General features: G+C 50.6%; 1 pseudogene; it reads left to right on the forward strand.

The window, feature by feature from the left end:
- Positions 1–2,202: 2,202 nt before the first annotated feature.
- On the forward strand, positions 2,203–12,371 carry LOC138671619 (uncharacterized; annotated as a pseudogene).
- Positions 12,372–16,430: the final 4,059 nt, after the last annotated feature.

The raw sequence follows: 16,430 nt of genomic DNA on the forward strand, positions 1-16,430 counted from the left end.
CTATCTCTTGGAAGCCGACATCCAGATTGTTCCCAGCTCCCACACTGCGGAGCACCCAACGGTGACATCTTTACAGATCCTGGAGCCCATGAACTGTAAGCGGGTCCTCTGTTGAGAGGCCGAACATTCCACCCTTACCTGTTGAATCCCAAGGACTACAGTCTGGACCTGAGAGACGGAGTTTTGTTTGACCCCTGTTGTTTTCTCTTCGGCTGGAGCGTCCCCCTGCAGTGACAGACAGGCCTGCGACGTGGGAAGATAACCTCCTGGAGCAAAGGAACTGGTAACGTGTGGATAGGGAAAGTGAGGGACAGTTTGTTATTACACGTTATTTCCGTGAATAGGCATATTTTGTACTGTCTATTATTGTGTTCCGCTGTGTTAAGGAAAATGTATAACAGTAAAGATATGGTTGTTAAAATGGAGTCTGAGTGTGGAAGTTTTGCTGGGCCAGATCATGGATATACATGGGCGACCTTACCCTCGGTCACTTCATCTGGCGTAGTCGGCAGGATCTGTGCCCAGCAGGATTCCCACCCAGGCCCAGTGTACAGTCAGAAACCGCCGCCGGTGTCCATTGTAAACCAGGTCAGGAAGTTTGGCGGGCGAAACTACCCCGTACCAGAATGGGCGGAACAAGTGCGGATACTGGGAGAAATGTATAATATTGACCCTAAGACCTTGGCAGAAATGGCGGTACTGACGCTAGAGGGGGAGGCATGGACGACAGTCAGACTGGAGACGGTCAGGGGGCAGCGTACGTTGGAGGATTTGGTGCGGGTGCTGGAAAAGACCTATGGACCTACTACGTACCAGGGAACACTGCGATACCTGTTCTTTAGACGGACACAGCTTGAATGGGAGGACATTCCCCAATATGCAAACGCCCTTCAGGTACTCCTTGAACAAGTCTGTGCAAAAGGGGAACAACTGGCTACTATAGCTCCTCGTGACCTGGTACTGAGAGACCAATTCGTTATAGGGCTGAGAGACCAGTATCTTAACCGTACGCTACAGGACTTGATTCGGATGATGCCGACTCTCACCTTCGCTGAAGTCAAACAGGAAGCCATAGAACGTTCTAGGGGACCCGTCATGGATGTGGGGACTCAAAGCGCTGCGTGCAGATCCATATTAGACATTAAACAGCCCAACAGTGACACCGAGGAACTGAAACAGATGGTAGCAGATTTACAGCAACAGGTGTCACAGTTAACACTAGAACGACAGAGAGACCAGCGGATGCAACCTAGCCGTCCCGCAGGACCGTGTTGGTCATGTGGTGATCCTCGTCATAGGGCGAATCGTTGTCCTCAATGAACAAACCATCAGTTACCACGACGAACGGAATATCAGCTACATCCACGAGCAGAGCCGCCACGCCAGGTCTCACCACAATGGCCGCCGTTAAACTAGACACCCCTGCAGCTGAGGTTCGAGCAGCAGGGGGGGATAGAGAATGGGGTGTAGAAAAACAGAGCCAGCAACGGAATACTCTTGCCTCGAGTAGTCCTACACTTGAAGTTATTCTGGAGGGAGTTGCAGTACAAGGATTGATGGACACTGGGTCGCAAGTGACCACGATCTCTGAACAGTTTTATGAAAAGTACCTCAAACCAAGAACTGCTTGTGATCCAGATACCACCATTAAGATAATTGCGGCTAATAACCTCCCCATTCCAGTAACCGGAGTCGCCTGGATGGATACGAAGGCCTGCGGACAAGACCTAGGGAAACGATCGTTCAGTAATAATTGGAATGAATATCTTGAAAGACCTGGATCTTATGCTGTTGACAAGAAAAGGGCCCAAGTACTGGCAGAAAGTTACGAAACATAAACCGACTCGTCTGGCGTTCCAGCACCTAATCCGGACCGTTGGACTTCAACAGATGGCAAAGGAACAACTACCCCTAGCAGCCATTAAGGTGCCCCGCTGTACCCGGATTACTTTGCCCGCTGAAAAAGAGACAGTCATTTCCCTGCCTCTTAACACCAACCGACAGCTTGAAGGAGTTGAAGTGTTAATCGAGCCGAGGGCTCCAAGTGGGGGTAAGCTAAACCCACTAATCGCCCGCACCCTAGCCGTCGTGAGGAACGGAAGAGTCCCTGTCTGGCTGAACAACACCGCAGACGTAGGTGTAGCCCTTGAAGCTGGCACGCAACTTGCCAGAGTATATGCTCTACCCACAGAAGTGAACCCCATGGGGCCCTTACAATTCACCCCGTCTACAGAAGATGGCTGGACGGTAACTGTCTCGGCCATAAATGCTCAAGCGGATGATGAAGACATTGGACGAAAACTACTGGAAAAAGTGCAACTGGACCCGTCCCAGTACACCAAACAGAAAGTGTCTCAAGTGGAGAGACTACTGCGAGAACACCAAGACTCCTTTGCAAAGCATGACACCGACTTCGGGTACACCACCAGTATCCAACACGAGATTCCCACCGGCGATACTGCCCCTATTCGCGAGAGGTACCGACAAATACCACCTCAACAATACCAGGAGGTGAAAAGCCTCTTAGAATCTATGCTACACGCCGGAGTGGTGCGGGAGAGCCAGAGCCCATGGGCTGCACCCGTGGTGATAATCAAAAAGAAAGATGGATCCCTGAGATTTTGCGTAGACTACCGTCGGCTGAACGCTTGCACGGTCCGGGACTCCTATCCACTCCCCCGGATCGAAGAGTCACTGACCGCCCTGAAAAAGGCCAAATATTTTTTGTCTCTAGACTTGGCCAGTGGATATTGGCAGGTCCCCATGAGTGAGAAGGACAGAGAAAAGACCGCCTTCATCCTTCCCATGGGCCTGTACGAGTTTGACCGGATGCCATTCAGCTTGAGTAACTCGCCAGGGACCTTTCAGAAACTGATGGAATGCTGTCTGGGAGATTTCAACTTCCAATTCACGCTGATATACCTTGATGACATCGTGGTATACTCCGCCACCTTTGAGGATCATCTTCACAAGCTTGGCAAAGTGTTCCAGCGCTTGAAGAGACACGGCTTGAAGTTGAAGCCCAGCAAGTGCCGTCTATTCCAGCAGGAGATCGATTACCTGGGACACCGGATCTCGGCCGAAGGTGTCCAACCCTCTCCGGAGAAGATAGCAGCTGTCCGAGAGTGGCCACAACCAACTACCATCAAAGAAGTCCAGGCTTTCCTGGGGCTAGCGGGCTATTACCACCGATTTATATATAACCATAATCCTCAAGGGAGTATACCGAGCAGAGGATAAGAAGTGAAATGAACAGTAAGTAAGGTTTAAAAATTACCATTTATTAATACACGTTAAAAGGCAAAAAGAAGGGGAAGGGGAAGGGGGAGGGGAACTGGACCAAGGGAATATAAAAAAAGACAAAAAATGGGACTTCCAAGTGGTAAAGAGGGAGAGGGAAGCCAACAGAATTAGATCTATATGTAGAATAATACATGCACCATATGCAGAAATATCCCCTCCTACATAGGACATAGAAGGTCTATATAGCACAAGTGTGACTACCAGAGTTTGTTTCTTTAGACCATATATATAAAGCGGGCATAAACTACCACCTACACATATTGCCACAATAGTGATACATATGGGAGGAGGGGGAAGCCAAAAATAGAGCAAAGGGTAGGGTATGTCCCCAAATACCAGAAACCATAGAGGCTGAAAATATAGAACAGCTACTCCTAAGGCTGATTGGGAACAAGCCCCTATGTATTAGCCTAATAATGTGGCTCAAAAAAACCCCCTAGGTGAGGCGGTGTTTATTACCTGTGATGTGTTCGTGGAGGAGATAAGTACGGAAAATCAAGCAGGCATGTAGAGGCGTATGAAGCATCTTTGCGAAACGGCGCTCGTCGGGCGTCGGGAGAGCGCAGCCACAGTCATACGCCTCTACATGCCTGCTTGATTTTCCGTACTTATCTCCTCCACGAACACATCACAGGTAATAAACACCGCCTCACCTAGGGGGTTTTTTTGAGCCACATTATTAGGCTAATACATAGGGGCTTGTTCCCAATCAGCCTTAGGAGTAGCTGTTCTATATTTTCAGCCTCTATGGTTTCTGGTATTTGGGGACATACCCTACCCTTTGCTCTATTTTTGGCTTCCCCCTCCTCCCATATGTATCACTATTGTGGCAATATGTGTAGGTGGTAGTTTATGCCCGCTTTATATATATGGTCTAAAGAAACAAACTCTGGTAGTCACACTTGTGCTATATAGACCTTCTATGTCCTATGTAGGAGGGGATATTTCTGCATATGGTGCATGTATTATTCTACATATAGATCTAATTCTGTTGGCTTCCCTCTCCCTCTTTACCACTTGGAAGTCCCATTTTTTGTCTTTTTTTATATTCCCTTGGTCCAGTTCCCCTCCCCCTTCCCCTTCCCCTTCTTTTTGCCTTTTAACGTGTATTAATAAATGGTAATTTTTAAACCTTACTTACTGTTCATTTCACTTCTTATCCTCTGCTCGGTATACTCCCTTGAGGATTATGGTTATATACACTTGTTGGAGTGACGTATGAGCCACCTATTATTAGGACTATGATAATTATTACCACCGATTTGTCAAGGACTTTGCCCTGCTTGCGGAACCACTGCATGAGACTCTCCGAGGGACCGCGAACAGTCCCAGAGGACGACGCATCAGCTGGGGGCCCAACCAAGAAAAATCCTTCCGGGCGCTTCAAGCTGCTTTGACATCACCCCCTATTCTGGCATTTGCAGATTACACCTTGCCGTTCCAGTTATACACCGACGCCAGCCTTCAAGGTCTCGGGGCGGTCCTCTCCCAAGTCCAAGATAACAAGGAACGTGTAATAGCCTGTGCCAGTAGATCCCTCCGTGACACCGAAAAGAACCCCGTCAACTATAGCTCTTTCCACCTGGAACTCCTGGCCCTGACTTGGGCTATGACAGAGAAATTTGCTGGCTAACTGACAGGGGCGGAAGTGCTGGTCGTGACAGACAACAATCCTCTTGCCCACCTAGAAAATGCCAAACTAGGGGCAATGGAACAGCGCTGGATGGCAAGGCTCTCTAGATTCCAATACAAAATTAAATACAGAGCGGGGACGGAGAATCAGAATGCTGACAGCCTTTCCAGAGTGACATCATCCCCGCCAGTGGGGGACTGGGATGAAGAGTTGGAGGAAGATGAACTGCCCGACTTTGCCCGGCTAGCTAAACAAATAGAAGATAGCCGCCATGCTGTAGGCGGGATCGAAGCCATAGTGGGGTCCCCCCTGTCCCAACAAGAATGGGCCAAGCTTCAAGATCGAGACCCTGAACATGTCTTACTGAAACAGTACGTGAAGACACAAGAGAAACCACCCTCCGAAGTAAGAGCCCGACTATCAACCAGGACCTCTGCCCTACTTGCCCAATGGGATCGACTGATCGTGAAGGATGGAGTCTTGTATCGCAGGGCCCTTTTATCCCATATGCTGGAAGAATGTTTGCAGATTGTCGTCCCGGTGCAGCTGGCCCATGAGATGGTGGCTGAAGCTCACAGAAGGAACGGCCACTTCGGCATAGACAAGACCCTCCGGTGGACCCAGCAATTCATTTTTTGCCCAGGACTCCGTAAGCTGGTTGAAGACGTCTGCCTAAGATGTCACACATGTGAACTCCACAAGTCTACTGAGCAGCGTGCACCCGTTCAGACTATTCGCACATCCAGGCCCCTCGAATTGTTGATGGTGGACTATCTGTTGATTGGAACGGCGAATAGTGGCTACCAGTACTGTCTGGTGATGGTGGACCACTTCACGAAATTCGCCGTCGCTGTTGCTACCAAAGATCAGACTGCCGAATCAGCTGCACGGGCCATCTGTCAACACTTCGTTCGGGTCTACGGGTGTCTGGAGCGGCTGCACTCTGATCAGGGGGCGTGTTTCGAAGGGCGAGTCATTGAAGAACTTCAGCAGATGTATGGAATCAAGAAGTCCAGGACCACCCCGTATCATCCACAGGGGAATGGCGCGTGTGAACGTTTCAACCGGACCCTCTTACAACTGATCCGAACCTTAGCAGAAGACAAAAAGCTCGACTGGCCTCGATTCCTCCCAGAACTGCTGTGGGCCTATAACAATCAAGTCCATTCTGTCACCGGATACACACCTTACACCCTCCTTTTTGGCCGCCCAGGCAAAGGCATCCATGAGCTACACCTGTATAACTCTGATGAAGACACCTGTGGTACCTATCCTTCCTGGCTACAAGCACACCGTCAAAGGATGGAAACTGTCTACCGCCTGGTGGAACAGCAGATCCAGGACCAGGTCAACGCTGATCCACTTCCAGTACAAGAAGACCTACTGAGTGGGGGTCAACTGGTCCTAGTTCGTATAAAGAAACCGCAAGGAAAACTCCGGCCCAAGTGGGAGACCGAAGTCTATCGAGTAATTGGACACCCGTACCCTGGTGGCCCCGTCTACCAAGTACAAGGCGAAGACAGCGGCAGCCTCCGCACCCTGCACCGCAACATGTTGCGCCCCTGTCAGTCTCAGCCTGACCCCCCTCCTGTAATACCTAGAGAGATGGATATCACTAATGCTGTGGGAGATACCGATACCGGGGGTGTAGAGGTGGAAGAATCCCTACCCCTGCTCGCCTGACTGACACGTCTGAACCCCTTACCTCCTCGACGGACTTACCGGCTGGGGTGACTGATCGGGGGGAGAGGCTAGCACCCATTAGGCGGACAACGAGGACCACCGCAGGGGTGCCCCCGGGACAGTCATACAGAGACCAATATGTGTGGCCTTTTTCGCAGCCGGGTCCTACAACCTCCACAGCCATCGCCGCCCTGGAGACAGTCGTTGACAGGGACTGCCAACCTTTAAGCGGGGGGGCGTGTAGTGAGCTGGCCGGCTGTGACCGTTCTATTATCGTTGACATAGAATCTGTGACAGACACTGCCCCCGTGTGGCCAGAAGTTATACCTATGCCGAATGTGATTACAGAGAAACAAACTGTATTGGCAGAACTTCCCCCTGTGATGTCATGTGAACAGGAAGGGGAGGGAATAAGAGAGCCCGGGAAACTGGTGTGTGCAGAGAGAGGTCTGTGTGTGCTGGCGTCCTCCTGTAGATGCGATATAGAAGATTGCCTGGATGACCGTTATCTCTTGGAAGCCAACATCCAGATTGTTCCCAGCTCCCACACTGCGGAGCACCCAACGGTGACATCTTCACAGATCCTGGAGCCCATGAACTGTAAGCGGGTCCTCTGTTGAGAGGCCGAACATTCCACCCTTACCTGTTGAATCCCAAGGACTACAGTCTGGACCTGAGAGACGGAGTTTTGTTTGACCCCTGTTGTTTTCTCTTCGGCTGGAGCGTCCCCCTGCAGTGACAGACAGGCCTGCGACGTGGGAAGATAACCTCCTGGAGCAAAGGAACTAGTAACGTGTGGATAGGGAAAGTGAGGGACAGTTTGTTATTACACGTTATTTCCGTGAATAGGCATATTTTGTACTGTCTATTATTGTGTTCCGCTGTGTTAAGGAAAATGTATAACAGTAAAGATATGGTTGTTAAAATGGAGTCTGAGTGTGGAAGTTTTGCTGGGCCAGATCGTGGATATACATGGGCGACCTTACCCTCGGTCACTTCATCTGGCGTAGTCGGCAGGATCTGTGCCCAGCAGGATTCCCACCCAGGCCCAGTGTACAGTCAGAAACCGCCGCCGGTGTCCATTGTAAACCAGGTCAGGAAGTTTGGCGGGCGAAACTACCCCGTACCAGAATGGGCGGAACAAGTGCGGATACTGGGAGAAATGTATAATATTGACCCTAAGACCTTGGCAGAAATGGCGGTACTGACGCTAGAGGGGGAGGCATGGACGACAGTCAGACTGGAGACGGTCAGGGGGCAGCGTACGTTGGAGGATTTGGTGCGGGTGCTGGAAAAGACCTATGGACCTACTACGTACCAGGGAACACGGCGATACCTGTTCTTTAGACGGACACAGCTTGAATGGGAGGACATTCCCCAATATGCAAACGCCCTTCAGGTACTCCTTGAACAAGTCTGTGCAAAAGGGGAACAACTGGCTACTATAGCTCCTCGTGACCTGGTACTGAGAGACCAATTCGTTATAGGGCTGAGAGACCAGTATCTTAACCGTACGCTACAGGACTTGATTCGGATGATGCCGACTCTCACCTTCGCTGAAGTCAAACAGGAAGCCATAGAACGTTCTAGGGGACCCGTCATGGATGTGGGGACTCAAAGCGCTGCGTGCAGATCCATATTAGACATTAAACAGCCCAACAGTGACACCGAGGAACTGAAACAGATGGTAGCAGATTTACAGCAACAGGTGTCACAGTTAACACTAGAACGACAGAGAGACCAGCGGATGCAACCTAGCCGTCCCGCAGGACCGTGTTGGTCATGTGGTGATCCTCGTCATAGGGCGAATCGTTGTCCTCAATGAACAAACCATCAGTTACCACGACGAACGGAATATCAGCTACATCCACGAGCAGAGCCGCCACGCCAGGTCTCACCACAATGGCCGCCGTTAAACTAGACACCCCTGCAGCTGAGGTTCGAGCAGCAGGGGGGGATAGAGAATGGGGTGTAGAAAAACAGAGCCAGCAACGGAATACTCTTGCCTCGAGTAGTCCTACACTTGAAGTTATTCTGGAGGGAGTTGCAGTACAAGGATTGATGGACACTGGGTCGCAAGTGACCACGATCTCTGAACAGTTTTATGAAAAGTACCTCAAACCAAGAACTGCTTGTGATCCAGATACCACCATTAAGATAATTGCGGCTAATAACCTCCCCATTCCAGTAACCGGAGTCGCCTGGATGGATACGAAGGCCTGCGGACAAGACCTAGGGAAACGATCGTTCAGTAATAATTGGAATGAATATCTTGAAAGACCTGGATCTTATGCTGTTGACAAGAAAAGGGCCCAAGTACTGGCAGAAAGTTACGAAACATACACCGACTCGTCTGGCGTTCCAGCACCTAATCCGGACCGTTGGACTTCAACAGATGGCAAAGGAACAACTACCCCTAGCAGCCATTAAGGTGCCCCGCTGTACCCGGATTACTTTGCCCGCTGAAAAAGAGACAGTCATTTCCCTGCCTCTTAACACCAACCGACAGCTTGAAGGAGTTGAAGTGTTAATCGAGCCGAGGGCTCCAAGTGGGGGTAAGCTAAACCCACTAATCGCCCGCACCCTAGCCGTCGTGAGGAACGGAAGAGTCCCTGTCTGGCTGAACAACACCGCAGACGTAGGTGTAGCCCTTGAAGCTGGCACGCAACTTGCCAGAGTATATGCTCTACCCACAGAAGTGAACCCCATGGGGCCCTTACAATTCACCCCGTCTACAGAAGATGGCTGGACGGTAACTGTCTCGGCCATAAATGCTCAAGCGGATGATGAAGACATTGGACGAAAACTACTGGAAAAAGTGCAACTGGACCCGTCCCAGTACACCAAACAGAAAGTGTCTCAAGTGGAGAGACTACTGCGAGAACACCAAGACTCCTTTGCAAAGCATGACACCGACTTCGGGTACACCACCAGTATCCAACACGAGATTCCCACCGGCGATACTGCCCCTATTCGCGAGAGGTACCGACAAATACCACCTCAACAATACCAGGAGGTGAAAAGCCTCTTAGAATCTATGCTACACGCCGGAGTGGTGCGGGAGAGCCAGAGCCCATGGGCTGCACCCGTGGTGATAGTCAAAAAGAAAGATGGATCCCTGAGATTTTGCGTAGACTACCGTCGGCTGAACGCTTGCACGGTCCGGGACTCCTATCCACTCCCCCGGATCGAAGAGTCACTGACCGCCCTGAAAAAGGCCAAATATTTTTTGTCTCTAGACTTGGCCAGTGGATATTGGCAGGTCCCCATGAGTGAGAAGGACAGAGAAAAGACCGCCTTTATCCTTCCCATGGGCCTGTACGAGTTTGACCGGATGCCATTCAGCTTGAGTAACTCGCCAGGGACCTTTCAGAAACTGATGGAATGCTGTCTGGGAGATTTCAACTTCGAATTCACGCTGATATACCTTGATGACATCGTGGTATACTCCGCCACCTTTGAGGATCATCTTCACAAGCTTGGCAAAGTGTTCCAGCGCTTGAAGAGACACGGCTTGAAGTTGAAGCCCAGCAAGTGCCGTCTATTCCAGCAGGAGATCGATTACCTGGGACACCGGATCTCGGCCGAAGGTGTCCAACCCTCTCCGGAGAAGATAGCAGCTGTCCGAGAGTGGCCACAACCAACTACCATCAAAGAAGTCCAGGCTTTCCTGGGGCTAGCGGGCTATTACCACCGATTTGTCAAGGACTTTGCCCTGCTTGCGGAACCACTGCATGAGACTCTCCGAGGGACCGCGAACAGTCCCAGAGGACGACGCATCAGCTGGGGGCCCAACCAAGAAAAATCCTTCCGGGCGCTTCAAGCTGCTTTGACATCACCCCCTATTCTGGCATTTGCAGATTACACCTTGCCGTTCCAGTTATACACCGACGCCAGCCTTCAAGGTCTCGGGGCGGTCCTCTCCCAAGTCCAAGATAACAAGGAACGTGTAATAGCCTGTGCCAGTAGATCCCTCCGTGACACCGAAAAGAACCCCGTCAACTATAGCTCTTTCCACCTGGAACTCCTGGCCCTGACTTGGGCTATGACAGAGAAATTTGCTGGCTAACTGACAGGGGCGGAAGTGCTGGTCGTGATAGACAACAATCCTCTTGCCCACCTAGAAAATGCCAAACTAGGGGCAATGGAACAGCGCTGGATGGCAAGGCTCTCTAGATTCCAATACAAAATTAAATACAGAGCGGGGACGGAGAATCAGAATGCTGACAGCCTTTCCAGAGTGACATCATCCCCGCCAGTGGGGGACTGGGATGAAGAGTTGGAGAAAGATGAACTGCCCGACTTTGCCCGGCTAGCTAAACAAATAGAAGATAGCCGCCATGCTGTAGGCGGGATCGAAGCCATAGTGGGGTCCCCCCTGTCCCAACAAGAATGGGCCAAGCTTCAAGATCGAGACCCTGAACATGTCTTACTGAAACAGTACGTGAAGACACAAGAGAAACCACCCTCCGAAGTAAGAGCCCGACTATCAACCAGGACCTCTGCCCTACTTGCCCAATGGGATCGACTGATCGTGAAGGATGGAGTCTTGTATCGCAGGGCCCTTTTATCCCATATGCTGGAAGAATGTTTGCAGATTGTCGTCCCGGTGCAGCTGGCCCATGAGATGGTGGCTGAAGCTCACAGAAGGAACGGCCACTTCGGCATAGACAAGACCCTCCGGTGGACCCAGCAATTCATTTTTTGCCCAGGACTCCGTAAGCTGGTTGAAGACGTCTGCCTAAGATGTCACACATGTGAACTCCACAAGTCTACTGAGCAGCGTGCACCCGTTCAGACTATTCGCACATCCAGGCCCCTCGAATTGTTGATGGTGGACTATCTGTTGATTGGAACGGCGAATAGTGGCTACCAGTACTGTCTGGTGATGGTGGACCACTTCACGAAATTCGCCGTCGCTGTTGCTACCAAAGATCAGACTGCCGAATCAGCTGCACGGGCCATCTGTCAACACTTCGTTCGGGTCTACGGGTGTCTGGAGCGGCTGCACTCTGATCAGGGGGCGTGTTTCGAAGGGCGAGTCATTGAAGAACTTCAGCAGATGTATGGAATCAAGAAGTCCAGGACCACCCCGTATCATCCACAGGGGAATGGCGCGTGTGAACGTTTCAACCGGACCCTCTTACAACTGATCCGAACCTTAGCAGAAGACAAAAAGCTCGACTGGCCTCGATTCCTCCCAGAACTGCTGTGGGCCTATAACAATCAAGTCCATTCTGTCACCGGATACACACCTTACACCCTCCTTTTTGGCCGCCCAGGCAAAGGCATCCATGAGCTACACCTGTATAACTCTGATGAAGACACCTGTGGTACCTATCCTTCCTGGCTACAAGCACACCGTCAAAGGATGGAAACTGTCTACCGGCTGGTGGAACAGCAGATCCAGGACCAGGTCAACGCTGATCCACTTCCAGTACAAGAAGACCTACTGAGTGGGGGTCAACTGGTCCCAGTTCGTATAAAGAAACCGCAAGGAAAACTCCGGCCCAAGTGGGAGACCAAAGTCTATCGAGTAATTGGACACCCGTACCCTGGTGGCCCCGTCTACCAAGTACAAGGCGAAGACAGCGGCAGCCTCCGCACCCTGCACCGCAACATGTTGCGCCCCTGTCAGTCTCAGCCTGACCCCCCTCCTGTAATACCTAGAGAGATGGATATCACTAATGCTGTGGGAGATACCGATACCGGGGGTGTAGAGGTGGAAGAATCCCTACCCCTGCTCGCCTGACTGACACGTCTGAACCCCTTACCTCCTCGACGGACTTACCGGCTGGGGTGACTGATCGGGGGGAGAGGCTAGCACCCATTAGGCGGACAACGAGGACCACCGCAGGGGTGCCCCCGGGACAGTCCTACAGAGACCAATATGTGTGGCCTTTTTCGCAGCCGGGTCCTACAACCTCCACAGCCATCGCCGCCCTGGAGACAGTCGTTGACAGGGACTGCCAACCTTTAAGCGGGGGGGCGTGTAGTGAGCTGGCCGGCTGTGACCGTTCTATTATCGTTGACATAGAATCTGTGACAGACACTGCCCCCGTGTGGCCAGAAGTTATACCTATGCCGAATGTGATTACAGAGAAACAAACTGTATTGGCAGAACTTCCCCCTGTGATGTCATGTGAACAGGAAGGGGAGGGAATAAGAGAGCCCGGGAAACTGGTGTGTGCAGAGAGAGGTCTGTGTGTGCTGGCGTCCTCCTGTAGATGCGATATAGAAGATTGCCTGGATGACCGTTATCTCTTGGAAGCCAACATCCAGATTGTTCCCAGCTCCCACACTGCGGAGCACCCAACGGTGACATCTTCACAGATCCTGGAGCCCATGAACTGTAAGCGGGTCCTCTGTTGAGAGGCCGAACATTCCACCCTTACCTGTTGAATCCCAAGGACTACAGTCTGGACCTGAGAGACGGAGTTTTGTTTGACCCCTGTTGTTTTCTCTTCGGCTGGAGCGTCCCCCTGCAGTGACAGACAGGCCTGCGACGTGGGAAGATAACCTCCTGGAGCAAAGGAACTGGTAACGTGTGGATAGGGAAAGTGAGGGACAGTTTGTTATTATACGTTATTTCCGTGAATAGGCATATTTTGTACTGTCTATTATTGTGTTCCGCTGTGTTAAGGAAAATGTATAACAGTAAGGATACTGTTGTTAAAATTGAGTCTGAGTGTGGAAGTTTTGCTGGGCCAGATCATGGATATACATGGGCGACCTTACCCTCAGTCACTTCATGGGCAAGCAAGCTCCTGCAATGCATATTCTGCCAATTCTGGCCAGGTGTCTAATTTGGATGCCCAGTAATCAAATGGGAATGACGGTTGAGGGAGAACGTCGATAAGGGATGAAAAATAGTTAGTAACCATACTGGACAAATGTTGTCTCCTGTCACTTTGAATTGATGTTGCAGTACCTGTCCTGTCTGCGGTCATAGCAAAATCACTCCACAACCTGGTCAGAAAACCCCTCTGTCCAACACCACTTCTGATTTGTGCACCTCTAACACCTCTGGCCTGCTTGCTGCCCCCTGCAGCTTGTGTGATAATGCTCACCGTCGCTGTGTGCTGGGAATGCCTGAATCAAACGGTGAACAAGAGTTGATTGTTTGGTTGCTAATATTTGTTCCAGGCTCTCATGTGGCATAATATTTTGCAATTTGCCTTTATAGCGAGGATCAAGGAGGCAGGCCAACCAGTAATCGTCATCAGTCATCATTTTATTAATGCGTGGGTCCCTTTTGAGGATACGTAAGGCATAATCCGCAATGTGGGCCAAAGTTTCAGTTGTCAAATCTGCGGTCGTGCTGGGTTGAGTGGCAGTTTCAGGCAAATCTATGTCACTTGTCTCCCTAAAAAAAACTGAACCCGGCCTTGCAACGCCACCAGTTGCTATTGGCCCCGGAGAAGCTTCCTCATTAAAAAAATACTCATCCCCATCATCCTCCTCGTCCTCCTCCTCCTCCTGTTCGCCCGCTACCTCGTCCTGTACACTGCCCTGACCAGAAAATGGCTGACTGTCATCAAGGCTTTCCTCTTCCTCTGCTGCAGACGCCTGCTCCTTTATGTGCGTCAAACTTTGCATCAGCAGACGCATTAGGGGGATGCTCATGCTTATTATGGCGTTGTCTGCACTAACCAGCCGTGTGCATTCCTCAAAACACTGATGGACTTGACACATGTCTTGTACCTTCGACCACTGCACACCTGACAACTCCATGTCTTCCATCCTACTGCCTGCCCGTGTATGTGTATCCTTCCACAAAAACATAACAGCACGCCTCTGTTCGCACAGTCTCTGAAGCATGTGCAGTGTTGAGTTCCACCTTGTTACAACGTCGATGATTAGGCGATGCTGGGAAAGGTTCAAAGACCGCTGATAGGTCTGCATACGGCTGGAGTGTACGGGCGAACGGCGGATATGCGAGCAAAGTCCGCGCACTTTGAGGAGCAGGTCGGATAACCCCGGATAACTTTTCAGGAAGCACTGGACCACCAGGTTTAAGGTGTGAGCCAGGCAAGGAATGTGTTTCAGTTGAGAAATGGAGATGGCAGCCATGAAATTCCTTCCGTTATCACTCACTACCTTGCCTGTTATGAGTAGGTAATTCAGAACCACAATGGACCTTGAAGTTCAGAGCACACAAAGTGTGCAAGCAAGCAAGCAAGAAAAACCAATTAAGCAAGCTGGACAGAAAAAATAGCAAACAAAAAATAACACAAGCAAAACTTAGCTTATGCAGGAAGACAGGCCACAGGAACGATCCAGGAGGAAGCAAGACCAATACTAAAACATTGACTGGAGGCCAGGAGCAAAGCACTAGGTGGAGTTAAATAGAGCAGCACCTAACGACTTCACCACATCACCTGAGGAAGGAAACTCAGAAGCCGCAGTACCACTCACATCCACCAACGGAAGCTCATAGACAGAATCAGCCGAAGTACCACTTGTGACCACAGGAGGGAGCTCTGCCACAGAATTCACAACAGTACCCCCCCCCCTTGAGGAGGGGTCACCGAACCCTCACCAGAGCCCCCAGGCCGACCAGGATGAGCCATATGAAAGGCACGAACAAGATCGGCAGCATGAACATCAGAGGCAAAGACCCAGGAATTATCTTCCTGACCATAACCCTTCCACTTAACCAGATACTGGAGTTTCCGTCTCGAAACACGAGAATCCAAAATCTTCTCTACAATATACTCCAACTCCCCCTCCACCAAAACCGGGGCAGGAGGATCAACAGATGGAACCATAGGTGCCACGTATCTCCGCAACAATGACCTATGGAATACGTTATGGATGGAAAAAGAATCTGGAAGGGTCAAACGAAAAGACACAGGATTAAGAACCTCAGAAATCCTATATGGACCAATGAAACGAGGCTTAAACTTAGGAGAGGAAACCTTCATAGGAATATGACGAGATGACAACCAAACCAAATCCACAACACGAAGTCGGGGACCCACACAGCGTCTGCGATTAGCGAAACGTTGAGCCTTCTCCTGGGACAAGGTCAAATTGTCCACTACATGAGTTCAAATCTGCTGTAACCTGTCCACCACAGTATCCACACCAGGACAGTCCGAACTTGCCCTGAAGAGAAACGAGGATGGAACCCAGAGTTGCAGAAAAACGGCGAAACCAAGGTAGCCGAGCTGGCCCGATTATTAAGGGCGAACTCCGCCAAAGGCAAGAAGGACACCCAATCATCCTGATCAGCAGAAACAAAGCATCTCAGATATGTTTCCAAGGTCTGATTGGTTCGTTCGGTCTGGCCATTTGTCTGAGGATGGAAAGCCGAGGAAAAAGACAAATCAATGCCCATCCTAGCACAAAAGGCTCGCCAAAACCTCGAAACAAACTGGGAATCTCTGTCAGATACGATGTTCTCTGGAATGCCATGTAAACGAACCACATGCTGGAAGAACAATGGCACCAAATCAGAGGAGGAAGGTAATTTAGACAAGGGTACCAAATGGACCATCTTAGAGAAGCGATCACAAACCACCCAAATGACCGACATTTTTTGAGAAACGAGGAGATCCGAAATAAAATCCATAGAGATATGTGTCCAAGGCCTCTTCGGGACCGGCAAGGGCAAAAGCAACCCACTGGCACGAGAACAGAAGGGCTTAGCCCGAGCACAAATCCCACAGGACTGCACAAAAGAACGCACATCCCGCGACAGAGATGGCCACCAAAAGGATCTAGCCACTAACTCTCTGGTACCAAAGATTCCAGGATGACCAGCCAACACCGAACAATGAACCTCAGAGATAACTTTATTCGTCCA

Source organism: Ranitomeya imitator, chromosome 3 (genome assembly GCF_032444005.1).
Source record: "Ranitomeya imitator isolate aRanImi1 chromosome 3, aRanImi1.pri, whole genome shotgun sequence".
Taxonomy (NCBI): domain Eukaryota; kingdom Metazoa; phylum Chordata; class Amphibia; order Anura; family Dendrobatidae; genus Ranitomeya; species Ranitomeya imitator.